The 17,490-nt window shown below is 38.5% G+C and overlaps 1 long non-coding RNA gene across 2 annotated transcripts in view; it reads right to left on the bottom strand.

Annotated features, from left to right (window-relative positions):
- LOC111093253 overlaps positions 1–17,490 on the bottom strand; it is a 151,665-nt gene that overhangs the window by 18,069 nt on the left and 116,106 nt on the right. The window contains exon 5 of one of the 2 annotated variants that reach the window (XR_005380972.1): positions 8,774–9,961. The exons of the other annotated variant lie outside the window; for it this stretch is intronic. This is a non-coding gene — a long non-coding RNA (uncharacterized LOC111093253). Of the gene's footprint in view, positions 1–8,773; positions 9,962–17,490 lie in introns of those variants that run through there. 2 annotated transcript variants of the gene reach the window in all.

Genomic DNA, 17,490 nt, shown 5'->3' with positions numbered 1-17,490 from the left:
GAGAGGCCACTGTGTCAAAACTATTCAGTTCACAATGTTTGCTTTGGCCATAGAAATCCAGTCTTCCTCATCTATCCCAGAGAGGGAAGCTTTTGAAATTTACAAAAAATAAAACGGTTCCTACCTTACTAGAAATATATAAGACCCAACATTAGGGGCAGCCCCGGTGGCCCAGCAGTTTAGCGCTGCCTTCAGCCCAGGATGTGATCCTAGAGACCGGGGATCGACTCCCACCTCAGGCTCCCTGCACGGAGCCTGCTTCCCTCTGCCTGTCTCTCTCTCTCTCTCTCTCTCTGTCATGAATAAATAAATAAAATCTTTTAAAAAAATTTTTTAAAAAGACCCAACATTAGAAAGTTAAGGGCATATTCAGTGATCATTCTCACTGACCACAAAGAGAAAAGAAATGAAGTTGTGCATTTTCATTATTGGTGCAAAATATATGTGTGCATGTCATGTGACACATACATCTCAATTCCTAATACAACTTGTATCAGTCATTTCCCAGAAATTATTATCTTACTAATGCTGAAAGATTCTGACCCTAAAACTGGTGGGAGAAAGGGACCCTGAGTGGCTCAGTTGGTTAAATGTTGGACTCTTGGTTTCAACTCAGGTCATGATCTCAGAGTGGTGAGGTAGAGCCCTGAGTTGGAAGTTTCAATGAAAACTCAGATTTCTAGGTTTTTTCTTTTTTAAATCTAGCAATACCAACCCTGCATTCAGTGTAGAGTCTGCTTGAGATTCTCTGCCTCTCCCTCTGCCCCCAACCCCTGTTTGCATGCACACTTTCTCTCTCTAAAAAAGCAAAACCAACACCAAAACCAAAACCAAAAACAAAAACAAAAACAAAAAAACCCTGAAAAACTAGTGGGGGAAAATGCAAAGGCAAATGAAAAAGTCAGAATTTCCCACACATGATCTTGATTCTTCTCCTATTGATGAGGGATTTGTATTCAGCTTTTTAGAGTAACCAAATTCACAACCATCTGCCCACCCCTTCTTCAACACTTAGGGGTTATTTAGAAATGATCTTTTTGTACAAAGATTACAGAAAGCCCTTACAAAAATTTGACCCCATTGGATAGAAAATAAAATAAAATAATTTCAAAGTCTCTTCTGGGTTTTTTCCAACAGACTGACAGACATTAAGAAGTTAATGGGTAGGCTGCCTTTAATGAATCCCATTTTTTATTCCCCACTAGACCTGGAGGCGATGGAGAGCTGGCAGGAGAACAAAGGTGAATCAACACCACCGTGAGTAATAGAGCCCTACCTCCACGGTGGGGAGGCCAGCTGGCCAGACTGTATCCCAATTAGGGAAATGTTTTTCTTCCTTAGCCTAGATTAGACCTAACTGCCCCGAGACATACTGCGTGTCCTTAGATGTGTGTGTGTGTGTGTGTGTGTGTGTGTGTGTGTGTGCTGTTTGATTTGATACTTAGCTCCTGGATGACCCTGACGGGTGAAGAGGCATATCTTCAAAGGAGCCTGAGCTGCATTGCAAAAGCCTAATTGCAGCTTTGTACTGACTTGGATATGTGTCGCTCAAGCCCCCTGGGAGTCATCATGCTGAATGAGCCCCTCCTCGCTCACCATCTGCACCACACTGACCCCTGGATGGTAACTGGTCAGAATAACTCAGACATCAGGAAATCCACGCTCGGGTCATTACCTCCCTTGGCTTGCTGAAGGAGAGTAGTAAAAGGGGAGCTGGAGCCTATGGAAGGGTAGGGTTTCCTTGAATGGGAGGTATCATGTTGAGTTCATGACAAGGGGATATAATGAGAACAGAATGGATGGGAAGCAAGGCCATTCCATGGCATGTTTAACTTTATTGTGTTTATTCTTTGCATTATGAAGACATGGATATGAATACATAGTTTATAAAGATGATAAAATCCTTCTAAAGCCTAAACTCTTTAGCTAGTTGCCTCTCTCCAGGATAATCAGGTGTCATGTAATAGTGAGCAGGGGGTGCTTTAACAATGTGGAGGGTCAAGGAAGCAAGAACAAAGACTGGGGCAGCCTCACATCCATCCAGGTTCAGCTATCCCCAGGGACTTAGCAGTCTTCTCGAGGTGGCTAATAACCAGGAGCTCTGGGGAGTGGGTCCTGCTGGGTAGGAAAGAAGTAGCCAGGAAACATCTCCATAGCAAGTATGACACTGTCTTTCTTTCACAAATATATTAAAAACAGGTGAACTTTAAGAGCGGGGGAGTCTGCTGCCTCTTCTAGAACCTTCTTTGGAGGGACTGGCTGTCTGGCACCCGACCCAACATACCCAACGTTGAACACCTGCTGGATTTTATTTAACGGCTGGCACAATGGGTCTTGTGTCTTGTTTGTGTATTTAAAATTTTTAATTAGTTTCTGACATTTGAAAATTGAGAAGTTTCTATGAAAACTCAGATTTCTAGGTTTTTTCTTTTTTAAATCTAGCAATACCAAGCCCATGTTCTAGAATAACAACACCCCCGCCAGGAGTGAGTGGCCACTGCTGCATTTAGAGGGGAGGCTCATGCTCCACAATTTCACCAAGTGGTCCTGCCCTCGCTTAGAAGGGGCCTGGACCCTCTTACGTGTGTGCCCCCCAGATCCACGAGGAAGAAAGAAAGGCTCACTGTGCAAACTGTCTCACTTTTACAGTTGGTGTATTTACTTCTGTGAGTTAAAGGAAAGAACCTTGCAAAATAACTAATGGAAATGACATCTGGCTTACATAGATTTCAAACACTCTAAAAAAAAAAAAAACACACACACACACATTTTTCCACAACTTTGAGTTGCAAAATTGGCAAAAGCGGTGAGAAGTAGGGAAAGCAATTTTCGACACAGTGAGGTGGTGTCAGACTTCGTGGATTGAGGCAAATATCTTAGAGCGTCATCAGTCAAGTCACAAATATCCTATTTATGAACATGGAGGGAGAAGGCCAGTATTCTCAAGTATTTATTTTTCTACATATTGCTTTTCTGTTTGAGGCACGATATCAGCAAGATATTACACACAACCCAGAGCAGACCCATTTCATGTTACCAGACATCTTTCTCAATACATTTGGACTGTATGTAGTAACAAATCAAAACAAAATTGTTTGCTCATGTCCCCACTAACTGCAGAATTTAAAATACCCGAATCCACCACACATTTTGGTGATAGGTCCATAAAAAGATCTAAGAAAAAGTATCTTCATGGAGCATTTCCTGAGCAATTTCTTCAAATGCTTTCGAAAAGGACATCTCTTCTGTCTGCTGGAGAGATGTCATGTGTTACCTAGCTAATATCTGAAATGCATTGCATTTTAGTTTTCTTGGTCTTTACAATGAAATTATTTATAACTGCTTCCCAACTGTCTTACCAGTATGGATCCTCTCAGGAGTCAAGCACAGAGAATATTCTAGAGAATAGCCTGCCCTAAATGAGTTATTCTGATTTGTGGAATTCTGTACAATAAAAATGAGCACAGATATGCTGATGTCACTTAGTTCCTAGCCTCTTTGGTGCTTTCCTTTACGATTTCACTATCAGATCTAGGATCTCAGGAAGCAAATTCACAAAGCAGGAGCTGGTGGAAGAGGGGGATTAACTTGGCTCCATTTTCACTAACCGTTATCATATAAATGCTGCTAGCCTAGAACATGATTTGAAGTAAAGGGCAGTCAGGCTGACCTCAAAAAGAAGTGCCTTGGAAGCATTATATTATTATTATTATTATTATTATTATTATTATACCACAAGTAGTATAATATTATATAATATAATAAATATAATATATATAATATAATATATAATACTAAAGTAAGAGATCCTTCCTTCTTTTTTTCCTTCCTTCCTTTCTTCTTTCCTTCCTTTATCTTTCATTCAATAAGTATTTGTGTTGGCAACTAAAGAAGGCACTGGATAAATTGATAATCAATTGAAACTCAATGGAGTCCTGAAGGAGTATCTAAAAGTAAGACCCACCATTTGCTTCGACATGGATGGAACTGGAGGGTATTATGCCGAGTGAATTAAGTCAATCAGAGAAGGGCAAACATTATATGGTTTCATTCATACGAGGAATATAAAAAATAGTGAAAGGGATTATAGGGGAAAGGAGAGGATGAGTGGGAAATATCAGAGAGGAAGACAGAACATGAGAGACTCCTAACTCTGGGAAACAAACAAGGGATAGTGAAAGAGGAGGTGGGCAGGGGATGGGGTGACTGGGTGACAGGCACTGAGGGGGGCACTTGACGGGATGAACACTGGGTGTTATACTATATGTTGGCAAATCGAACTCCAATAAAAAAATATTTTAAAAAAACAATAAAAGTAAGACCAGGAATCTCTGCCATGAAGGAAAGGTGATTATAGGAAGGTGATAAGGCGAAGGAAAAAAAAAATCAAAAAAAAAAAAAATTAAGGCTGTCTTACATTTTTGCCCTGATATGGCCATGAAGGTTCTGAAAAACCTTTAATTAAGACTTGTGGACAGACCAATACTAATTCTATTGTTTTAAATATTTATACTATAAGACTATTTAGGCATTACAAATTTTATTACAGGGCAGCCCGGGTGGCTCAGCGGTTTAGCGCCGCCTTCAGCCCAGGGCGTGATCCTGGAGTCCCAGGATCGAGTCCCATGTCAGGCTCCCTGCGTGGAGCCTGCTTCTCCCTCTGCCTGTGTCTCTGCCTCTCTGTCTCTGTGTCTCTCGTGAATAAATAAATAAAATCTTTTAAAAAATTTTATTACAGGGGCACCTGGGTGGCTTAGTTGTTGAGCGTCTGCCTCTGGCTCAGGGTGTGATCCCGGGGTGGGTCCTGGGATTGAGTCATGTATCTGGCTCCTCACAGGGAGCCTGCTTCTCCCTCTGCCTGTGTCTCTGCCTTTCTCTGTGTGTCTCTCATGAATAAATAAATAAAATATTTTTAAAAGGTTTATTACACACTAGTGTCTTCGTACTGATAGAGTAGCTTATCTCAGACTACCTCTTCTTTCAATGACAATTTTAAACTCTGGAGAAAACATAAAACTACAACAGCTTTAAGATAGTGGAAGACAACAACCAAACCTAGGCAGAAGCTAGAAGAGACACACATCTCTCCAACACCCCCATCCCCAACACATACACACAGTTCACCATAGCACACGGGCAAATACTCAAGCAGAATGCAGCCATCACAGTAGACTGAAGAGTCAGGTCAGAATTCAAGGTTGTCAGAGCAGTAAGAAATGTAAGCAGGAAATCCCAGAGAAAAGGATGCAGCGGAGAGGACAGCCCTAACATCTGCACTTGAATTCCTCTTGAATTCTTTGCTATCTTTGAACTTCATGTATGAGCAGAGGATTGGAGGAGCCCAGCTGTGAGCAGCAGCTGCCTGATGTCACAGAGATGGAGTTGAGAGTTCAAGCCTCACCACGTTAGAAGGACTTAGTAACACTCAGACTTTTTAGTTAAACTCCAAAAAGGCCACATGCTAGGAGGAAGGGCAGGTTTACTATTTTATAGCTACAGTTCAAATACATGTTGGGAAACACTAGTGCTAATTTCAAGACTAAGGACCAACTCCTTACAACTCAGGGCAAAATTGGAATACATCCACCCTAACAGTGAAAAATGAGTCTCCACAGAGTCAAAGTGATATGCTGGTAACTTTAAAACTATTTGGAAATAGTTTTAGAAATATGGAAAAGTTGTAGAGATAGCAGACAGTTCCCATATACACTTTGTCCACCTTCTACTAATGCTAATATATTGGATACTCATAGTATAATGATCAAAACTAGATTAACATTGGTACTATACTATTACTAAACTTCAAACCAGGTGTTATTCAAATTTCATCATTTTTTCCACTGATGTCCTTTTCAGTTCCAGGATCCAATCCAGAATCCCACGATACTTTAAACTGTCTTTTTATCTCCTCCAATCCCCAGTCTTTCCTTATCTTTTCTGACCTTGACACTTTTGACAAATGTTGTTCTATCATTTTGGTACTCAGTTTAGGTTTATCCAATGTACTCTCACGATTAGATTGAGATTATGCATTTTATGCAAAAATGGTACAGAAGTGATTTTAGCCATTTTTATTGCATCATATCAGTGATATGTGATGTCAGTATATCTTATTTCTGAGGCTGTTATTCTTGATCATTGGATTAAGACAGCGTCTGCTGGGTTTCTCTACTCTAAAGTTACTTTTTTTTTTTTCCATTTATTTATTTAAAAGAGAGAGTGAGGGCAGCCTGGGTGGCTCAGTGGTTTAGCGCTGCCTTCGGCCCAGGGTGTGATCCTAGAATCCTGGGACCAAGTCCCATGTTGGACTCCCTGCGTGGGACCTGCTTCTCCCTCTGCCTGTCTCTCTGCCTCTCTCTCTCTCTTTGTGTCTCTCATAAATAAATAAAATCTTTTACAAAATAATAATAATAAAAAGAGAGAGCAAGCATGGGGTGGGGCAGAGAGAGAGGGAGAGAGAGAATTTCAAGCAGACTCTATGCTGAGCATGGAGCCACATGTGGGGCTCCATCTCATGACCCTGAGATCATGATCTGAGCTGAAATTAAGTCAAATGCTTAACTGACTGAGCCACCCAGGTGCCCCATACTATTTTTCTTTCTATAATTGATGAAACTTTGTGAGAAATACATTAAGACTATGCATACTGTTTCTCCTAAAATGCTCATTTTATATCAATGGGTGTATCCTCCCTGTAGCAATTATCATTGTGGTATTTGCCCCAAGTTAATTTTTATATTTCTTTCATACCTTCTACATATATTAATTAAAATTCTTCTGTAAGAAAGAACTTTCTCTTTTCTCCCATGCACCTATTTATTCAATTATTTATTTATATCAGCATGAACTCATGGATGCTTGTTTTATTTTATAAGGTTTTTTTTAAAGATTTTATTTATTTATTTGACAGAGAGAACTAGCACAAGCAGGGGGAGCTTCAGGGGGACAGGGAGAAGCAGACTCCCCACTAAATAGGGAGCCTGACGGAGAGCTCTATCCCAGGACCCCAGGATCATGCCTGGAGCCAAAGGCAGATGCTTAACTGACTGAGAACCACCCAGGCACCCCTATTTTATGAGTTATAATCCAAAAGATCATTATTTTGTTACTCAAATTGTTCCAGTTTTGCCCACTGGAAACTCCTTCATATTGGCTCCCAGATCCTTTCAGCAAGCTTCGTCATTGCCGTTTTTTAATTGAGCATATTTTTACTTTCACTACTCCAAGGAACTATGGTTCCTTTTCCTGAAAAATATATGCCAATAATTTAATTGTTGGGACAGTGACTCACCAAGAGAAAAAAAATCTGACAGACAACCCAAATATTAAAATTACTTGGAGAAGATTTTAAAAGTAATCAGGATATATGTAAGAAAATCTTTAGAAAGGAGAATTATAAAAGTGAAAAGATAAACAAATTTCAGGAGAAATATGGGAACTAAAAAAATTAGGGTAATCCTAGAACTGAAAAATATGATATCTAAAATCTAAAACAGATATGAACCATGAGCTTGATCACACCTTAATATACTTTGACAAAATTTTTGCCACACTTCCTTAGGTTTACTTAAAACTTTAATGATACATTTCAATGCTTTTTTGTATTTTTTTCTGATTCTATTCCTCTCCCTCCCCAATTATTCCTTAACATAATAAGTATACGTTATTACATACATAAACAGTATGTAGTATTTTTACATTTTTTTGAGAAATGTGTTCTAAAATTTAGTTTTTTTACTCAATGTTACCTTTAATATTTATCTATATTGATAATAATTCATTAACTCTGGCATATTATTTCATTTCTTGAATGCATCCTAATTGAATCATCTAATCTCTTTTGAAATACACAGATGGTTTCCAGTTGTTGAGTATTCAAAATAGTCTTGTCATAAACGTATTTGCGTATATTTCCTTGAGCACATGTGAGAGATTTTTCCTATTATATATATTTTTTGAGCTGAATTTCTGATCTTAGTGTTTGGGCATATTAACCTAAGTCTCTATCATCAAATTTTGCTCCAATGTGGTTGCACCTATTTACATGATCAAAAGCAGTATGGGATTTAAGTGCTCATTTCTCCACGTGCCAAAACTTGTCATTCTGATAGGTGTAAATGTAACTGTACTTGATTGTTTTAATTTACATTTACTGGGTGGGTGATGAGATTGTCATATATTTACAACATATTCAGGTTTCCTGTCAGTAAATTGCCTATTCATCTCCCTTGTCCATTTTCTATTGAGTGATTTGTCTGTGCATGATTACCATGTAAAGTTCTTTATAAATTCTGAATAATAATCTCTACCAGGTATAGTTTTTTAAAACATATCCTCCCAGTATATAGTTTACTTTAAAGTTGTTTATGGTATAATTTTTGAACAGAAGCTTTAATGATAAGTAGTGTTTTTTTATGTGCCTCATTTAAGAAATTCTTCCTTTCTATGATGTTTCTTCTAAGATATTTTGGTCTTTAATATATCATAAATTTGTTTTTGTATCTGGAGTGTTAAAGAGATCTTTTTCCGGGATCCCTGGGTGGCGCAGCGGTTTGGCGCCTGCCTTTGGCCCAGGGCGCGATCCTGGAGACCCGGGATCGAATCCCACATCGGGCTCCCGGTGCATGGAGCCTGCTTCTCCCTCTGCCTGTGTCTCTGCCTCTCTCTCTCTCTCTGTGACTATCATGAATAAATAAATAAAGTCTTTAAAAAAAAAAAAAAAAAGAGAGAGATCTTTTTCCTATATGGATAAGCAATGATATCAGAACCATTTATCAAATATCTGCTCCTTTCTCCACTGCGTCACAATGCCTCCTCTGTTTTCATATATATATGAATCTGGACTATCCCTGTTCTGGATGTCTCTTTGTCTATCTCACACCATCCTGATTCCTATAGCTTTGTGATTTGTCTTATCTGATATGGAGAACTCTCTCAAGTTGTTCTTTAAAATATCTTAACTACTCTTGGCTTTTTACTCTTCCATGTGAATTTTAAGGCCAACTTGTCAATTTCTACAAAAGAAATTCTATTAGGGTTCCTAGAATGAATTTGCATTGAATTTATAAGATTAATTTAGGGGAGACTGGCATCTTTGTGACATAGTCTTTTTAACCATGAACATGTTATATTTCACTTATTTATTAAGATCTTTCTATAACACTTCAAAGTTTTCTCCATGTGGTTCTTACTGTCCTTTTATTGGATTTATTCCCAGATACCATATGTTTTTGTTGCTAATTGGGAATATCATTTGTTGTTAGTACATTTTCTAATTAGTTATTACTGAGGTAATGTTATTGCTTTACACTATGGCTGTGAAAATCTCTGAGTTCTCAGGGTTAGTTTTGACAGTGATGTGAAATATAATAAATGTGTGGGATAGTAAAGCATTATCAGGTCAGACACACATGCAGTGGCCTCATGATATAGAATCTTAAGAATTCCATCTCCAAGTATGTAATGCCTACAGTTTGGAGATCTCTGGTTCACACCCTACCATTTTAGAATGATCGAAAAAAAAAAGCAATGATTGGTACAATTGGTACAATATCTGTACCATTGTTTCTGGTACAGAAACTTAAGCTAGATCAGAGTGATCAGTTGGACTGCCAGTCCTCTTTCTCCGAGGCTTATGTTTACTTTGAATATAATTCAGGATGCATGCATCATCTGGCCTTTGTTGTAGGTCACTTCTTGACCTTTGGACCATGGTGAATGAAAATCCAGCCCTCTGCAGGTTTGGTGCTACCCCTGGTGGGTCTCAACCCAGTCTAGCGTGAGCTGGCACCAGCATGGTTTCTATGAAGAGTCTTCATGGGAAGAGATGAACCACTCAGCAAGGAAATAAGCTTACCAGTTCTTTCTTTTAGTTGGTATTTTCATATGAAGGAAATGAAGAAGCACTTCACATACACTGAGTCACTTAATTTTCATAATATTTCGATGAGGTATCATTGTCCTATTTTAGAGACAACAAAGCAAAATTTAGGGAATTAAATAACCCACCTCCCCCAAAAATGATAGGACCTTTGCTCTACTTAATTCCAACACCTAGTGACGCCCGGGTGGCTCAGTGATCAAGCATCTGCCTTCAGCCCAGGGTGTGATCCTGGAATCCTGGGACCAAGTCCCACGTCGGGCTCCCTGCGTGGGGCCTGCTTCTCCCTCTGCCTGTGTCTCTGCCTCTCTCTCTCTCTCTGTCTCTCTCCTGAATAAATAAATAAAATACTAAAAAAAAAATAATTCCAACATCTGTGCCTTTCTCACTACCCCATTCATTGATGTTTATTTATTTTTACCAGTATTATATTTGTTTGTACCTATATGGTATTCCTTGTACACAAAAGCACATTATACTAATGAAAAGACATTTTAGAGGCTCAGCTAATCAGTTCCTTAGTTGGTCAGTGACTTAGATGGGTCGTGCCAAGATGCATGGGAGTGAGCCTCATGGTCCCACTGAAGGATGGTGGGGAGGGCACATCTGGCAGGGGAGCACTAGAAATTGTCTCCTGTTAAGAAATGGATCTGGAAGGAAAATCTAATCACAAGATCAGAAAAACCAGTGACTATTATGCAGAGAGCATTGGCAAGTTGCTGAGGATCTTTTCTGAGCAGAACAAAAGGAAAAAGAGCTTATATTTCAGCACTAAAAATATTGTAAACAGACATAAGAAAATTATAAATAAAGATGATATTTTTAAAATTATGTACATCAAAACAACAACAACTGAAAAAACAGAGAACAGAGGTTATGGCACCTACATGGGCTAATTAGATCACTTTTGTCCTCAATTCATGCATCTTTCCCCTCCAAAATCTGCTTTGTACCTCCAGTAACTGTAAAACAGAAGATGAAAATATAATGCCCAATAAATTTGAAGAACTATTCCTTAATGGGTCTGGCCAAAATACATCTTGTGAAATCTGGAGACTCATAGTATAGGGACAATGTTGAACTTCATTTTTTTGTTATTTAAAACATTGAATATATCAGTTGCAAGGCATCTACAGTAACAAAGCAAAAAAACTAGAAGCTTACTTCTGAACACCCCATTAGACTTGCAGTCCCGTGTATCTTTAAAGCCAAATTAAAAAAAATGTAAGAGAATAATATGCCTTTACTTGGGCTCCAAATCCTCTTCAGTTTATAGAAAGAGGCATGCTGCTTTCCTCAGCTCTTTGTGGGAAACCTGCATAGGGCTGTATGTATAATTGAAGTCCTGGTATCCATTTATGCTTCCTCTCCAATCCGAGCAAAGAATTCAGAGACCAGCAATTCTACAGTAATTAATTACAAAAAAAAAAAAAAGGGAGAGGCAAACACACACACACACACACACACAAACGTCGTGACAGTCAAATTCACTTTTGCAACCCCAGGAGAAGCTGACCTCACAGTACAGGTGCTTCACTGCCTTGTCAGTATATTTTACATTCCCAAAAGACCTCAGTCACACCTGGGAGTCACAAAAGGAATGTGATTGCCTGCTGTGTTAAAATCCAGATCAATGGAAGAGAAAAAAAAAATCTAACCCCGAGTTTTGTTATGCTCGGTTTAAATAGCTGTTCATACTCTGCATTCAAGGTAGCAACAGTTACACAGCTATATATAACTTTACCCCATCCTCAAGGGACAAGCAAATCTCTGCTACATCAGCATGATATAGCTCATATAAAACATAACTGAAAAGATAATACAATAAGAATAGCCACCATCTTCGAGCGTTTTCTATTTCCCACTTACTGCTCTAAAGTTAAAAATTAATTTATCTCACTTCATCTTTATGAAGGTTATAATACTGATGCTAACACTTCATATAGTCATTTATTGGCCATGTGCAATTCTTAAGTTATTGCTCACGGTCGAATAGTCAGTAAATGGAAGAGCAGGCTTTGACCGCAGGCCGGTCTGGAGCCCGCACCCTCCTTGCATGATGCTATCTGCCTCTACCTCCAGTTCAGTAGGGCAGATTGACAAACCTCCACCTTACAGAGGAGAGGACAGAAGCCTAGAGGGATTACCTGCTCAAGATCGCACAGTGGAGGTGCTGCGATTCGAGCTTGGCATGGACAGAGCCAGGGCCTGTGCCAGGGAAACATCCAGCGGGTGCTCAGTGCTCTATCTGGAGGTGGCCTTGGAGACCCGGCCAGAATCCACAGCTTGTCATGCAAATAGAAAGATCTGTTCTCTAATAATGTGTGGCATATGGTTAAAGACCAGTGCAATCTGGCAGGATTAGAAGCCTGGTGCGGAATATATGACCAGAGTCTCTCCCCTCTGTTCAGAGCAGATGGAATGGTGAAGGTGATGGTGGCTCATAGGAGAGGTTAGATTCACATGATGGGAAGAGGGCATCGTGGGGTCTGATGGGAGGGGCTGCTGGCTGCTGGCTTTTCCTATTTCCTCTACATGAACTCAATATGTTCCAATGTGAGAGGTACATTGATTTGTTGAAGGATATTCAGCTGCCATAGCAAAATGGAGGAAAATATCATTGTGGGCATGTACAAGCTGCTTGCGTTATGCCAGGTTTTTGAAGCCAAATCCAAGCTGTCCTAATGTATTGCCTTATTTCAGTTCAAGTAATATAATTAAAGGCTATGGTTGGCACATAGTTACTAATTACATGGTAACCACCATGCCTCCTCTGGGTTTTAATATTTATTCATAATTTTCTTCACCAGATCAAACTAACCATCTTGGACAGTCATGGGCTAATATTTTTGTTGTGTTTGTCCTATAAGTAGACCTGTTACATTCCAGCTGGCCGACTGATCTTTGAAGACAGAACTGACTCAGTCTTGCTAATTTTTACACTTAATTAAATATGAGACATTTGACTTTGGGATAAATATTGAGTAGCTAGACCTATCAAGGTTTTTAAAGCCTGACCAGCATTTTACATTCAAGAAGCGATAGAAGGATTGATGGAAATTTATATATTCATGTTGTCCAAACCAGTACATGAGTTAGGTGAAATTTTTCGAGAACCAATTGGATAAGATAGTGACAAGATAGAGATGACAATTGTTTAGAGACTTGTTTTAATGCCATTCTCCCTTCACAAGATGCTGGGTTTCTGGAAAGCAAAGTTGTGCTTTACTTACTAACCTTTGTACACCAAGCACAGTACCTGGGGCATAGTGAGTGCTTCATAAATATTTATTGAATGAATTAATGAATGGGTGAATGAATTAGATGGGTAGGAAATATGGTCACTGATTAGCTAGAAGAGTTGTCACAGGAGACACACTCAGACAACAAAAAGACTTTTTGTTGTCTAAAAAGTACGGAATGGAAAGTATGTAAAGTTTACATTAGCTTATATATACATATACACACATATTCATATGTAATAATGTATAACAAATCACAAATAGTACTAAGTGAGGTTTCTGTGTTAACTTGCATCTCATCAAAGAGATGGGGAGAACTTTTCACCAATAATGGTTCTTATCTATCTTCTGATTCTATCCAGACTATATCATAAGTCTGTTCTTGTTTAAGAGGACATGTCCTTTCACAATATATACAAATATTGAATCACTATGTTGTACATCTAAAACTAATATAATGTTATATGTCGACTATATCTCAAAAAATAAAATAAAAGACACTTCCATTTAGTTATATTAATTGCAGAGACATCTCAAGTTATGTTTAAAAACTGACCAAGGTTTATCCTTGACTGTATTGATCACATTTTTTTTTAAGATTTCACTTATTTATTTGAGAGAGAAAGACTGAGATAGCAACAGAGAACATGAGTGGTGAGGAGAGGGAGAAGCAGGCTCCCCACTGAGCAGGGAGCCCAACATGGGGCTAGATCCCAGGACCCTGGGATCATGACCTGAGCTGAAAACAGAAGTTTAACTGACTGAACCACCCAGGTGCCCCTGACTGCATTTTTATAGTTCTAGTTAATTCACTGCTTCATAGACATGTCACTACTCTTTCAAAGTATATTCTGCAAAATTACTACCACCTGTGTTCTTTCTTTTGCTTGCTCTCCATGACAACCTTCTCTGTTTTGATGGTGAGAAGGGATTAAATAGACTTCCTTGGATTTTAGCAGGAACAAAACAGCTCCCCAACAAAAATGCTTACTCCACTGCATAGAACCATTGCAATTATGAAACTTACTTTGCTTTTATTCAAACCTCCCACCTAGTATAACAGTCTATGCTTACAGTGTTACCTTTTTCCCATTCCCTAAGGATAGGTTACATATACACCCAACCAGAACTCTATCATTAAAATATTAATCATTCGTATAGTCCTTGGCCGTTAAAATTATTTCTGACTAATTGCCTAATTTATCTTTTATAAGGTCCAGCCTAGAAACCAAAGCTAAGGCTGTTTATGAGACCTGCCTCAGATTACATTGTCAGTAAGTGGCAGGGCTCATTGTACCCTAAGTCAAGATTGCTTTTTGTCCTGCTAAAGTCATTGCAAAATCCTTTTAAAAGATTTCCACCAGTTTAACACCAACATCTACGAGTGGCTGGGATTTCAACAAATACATGTCATCGGTACTGGGATTTCCCACTTCTTAGTCACAAATGAGATGACCTTCTGCAATCAGCCTCATGGTGGTAGGAAGGGCTGGGAGACTGCAATCAGAAGGCACTTTCACTCGTTTTACAGAATGGTGCAGAGGAGGGACAAAGCATCATCATTCCAGAAGCCCTGCACACAGTCATTTCTGTTGCCCTCCTCCCCGCACCCTTTCAATCTTTGAAAATGTCTTTTTGCAAGAGAGTGATCCGCACATCATCACAGTCTCAAAATGATTCTGAAGACTGATGGTTTATTTGTGTATGCAGTCATTATTTGCTCATTTCCATTTCATTCCAGTCAGATCCCTATTATCTCAGGACTGCTCACCAAGTCTGTGGCTTCCCCGGCTCATTTGACCTGCCCCTTTGCTCTTCTGTTACAAGTATCCTCCCATTTCTAAGCTGGGACTTTGTTTGCCAACACGCCAGTGCAGAGAGAAAAGACATAAGGAAAGGGCTCAGTTTACTACTTGTTCACAATGGCAGTGTAGATAGATTTCCTGTTTCATTCATTGTTTTTTCAGTTTAAGTTTTGCAGAGTGAAGAAGGCAGGATGTGGAGGGTTTGAAAACATGGATTATTTTGCTAGGTTCTGGTATTTTGAATTATTTATGTTCATTGTAATTAGATAAAAGGAAAAGTCTAATCTCTTTAGGGGTCATTGAATCACTTTTCTGCTCTCTGTTTTGGGATATGGATTCCTTTAAGGTAAATTAGACTATTGATCTTAGTCACTATCTTAATATTGATATAGTTTTCTTTGTTGAAATTCATTAGTTACCACTTGCTGAAAACAGGCCCTGAGGTGAACTGATTGCCCTTAGCAATTTCATAGTTTATTACAAAGCTAAGAGTTAAAGCAAAACTCAAGGATGACCTGGCCAGGCACACAGCTCAGGCTCCGTCAGAGCTCTGGGCTCATGGGCTGGTTTTTGCCCCTGCTGCTAGCAGGGAGCGGAGAGCTCAATGAGGTGAAGTCACTTCGCTGAAAAGCCTGAAGCAGATGAAGATGAAAGGTGTTGGTACCAATGTTGTCTGTCCTGGAAAACCAGTGGTGTCTCACCTCTGTGGCTCTCCCTGAAGACCAGCCCATTTTGAATACTACACAGAGAAGCACCTTTTGTGAAACTAACACATTAGAAAAGAAAAATCGGTTACAGTTTCTTAATGGTTTTACATGCTGAAATTATGAAGAAGTTTTACAAACTTGAAAAATTATATATCCCATTGAATAAATGTCCGCAAACATAGTCCCTGGCTATATCTTTTAGAAGCTTGATTTGGGGGAGAAGGTGGGATGGTGCTGCTAGGAGAAATTGTTATGTGTCTTTAATACAGAGACCATTCACACTGGGAGCTTTACATGAATAGCAAATTGTTGTTAACAATCAGAAATACTTCCTTCAAGTTGATGCATTAATTCAATCCAGCAGAACAACAAAAGTAGATTTTTAAGTCCAGTTTATAGTGTTGTCAGCATTACACCTCATAAACTTTTTTCATTTTATAGATGAGTTACTATTGCAACCTGGTTATATGCTAGGTAAAACTTAACTAAGCACATTAAATTAAATTTTAAAATGTTATAAAGAATAAAGTGGCTTCAATATGAAATATCTCTTTTGGTGTCACTGACCCATGTTATTTTTTCATTGAAAAAAAATTGAATAAGCACTGCATGTACTTGGGTACTATAGAAACCGTGTGCTAGTAATCAAGGTTTTTTTTCTACTTTATTTTCTAAGCCAAGTGTTATACAACATCCCACATAATAGAGTTGTTCCAGAGGGATGGCGAAATAAAGAGTATTTATAAAACAATAGTATTAGCAGTGATATAAACAAAAATTCATTTAATGTGAGAAGTATAAATCAGTAAACCTTTTTTGCTCTACCAAGATGAAGAATCTTAAAAATGTTCCTGACTTTTGATCCTATATTCCACTTCTAGAAATACTTTAGCAAACCGAAGATGCATCAAAAGACCAAGATGACTCAGAGAGCATTAGTTATAAAAGCCGAAAGCAACAGTAAAATAATCTAAATATCAAAAATAGAAAAACCTGTTGTGATCGAAGGAATTATAGAGTGGAATATTGAGCAATAACATTAATGTGATGTTTTTGAAAAGCTGCTGGTGTTGTATAAACCCACCCATAAGACAGACTTGAATGAATAAAAAAGAAAAAATTCTGTGAAAAGTATGATTAAAATCAATCTATATTATGTAATAGCTATGTAATAGCTTGAAAAGGTACCAAAGGAAAATACACCAAAAGAAAATACACCAACATACTGAAAAGTAGTTATTGATTATTTTTATTTTCTGTTTTGTATTGTTTCTGAATTTTCAAAAATGTGGAAACTTGAATGCCTTTGTGATAGTTAATGTTATGCATCAACTTAACTGAGCTAAGCAATGTCTGGAAAGCTACCAAAACATTATTTCTGGTGGTATCTGTGTGACTGTTCTGGATGAGAGTAGCAACTGAATTAATAAGCTGAGTGAAGAAGACCACCCCTACCAATGTGTGTAGGTATCATCAAATTTGTGGAGGGCCTGAATAGAACAAAAAGCTGGAGGAAGGGGGAATTTGAGCTAGGACATCTATCTTCTCCTGCCCTCAGACATTGGCACTCCTAGTTCATGAGGCTTAGGATTTGCACTAAGAGTTACATCATTAACACCCCCCCCCATCCCCCAGCACACACACTGTTCTCAGACCTTTAGATTAGGATTGAATTATACTGTCACCTTTCTTGGTTCTTTAGCTTGCAGGCAGCAGATCATGGGGCCTCTTAGCCTCCATAATCATGTAAATCAATTCCTATAATAAATCTCTAGATAGATAGATAAATAAAAAGATAGATATATAGAGACTATATATATAAATATATACATATAGTCTATATATACAGACTATAT

Source organism: Canis lupus, chromosome 29 (assembly GCF_011100685.1).
Source record: "Canis lupus familiaris isolate Mischka breed German Shepherd chromosome 29, alternate assembly UU_Cfam_GSD_1.0, whole genome shotgun sequence".
NCBI classification, from domain to species: Eukaryota; Metazoa; Chordata; class Mammalia; order Carnivora; family Canidae; genus Canis; species Canis lupus.
The sequence above is the reverse complement of the archived record's forward strand: the minus strand, read 5'-3'. Positions and strand labels throughout refer to the sequence as shown.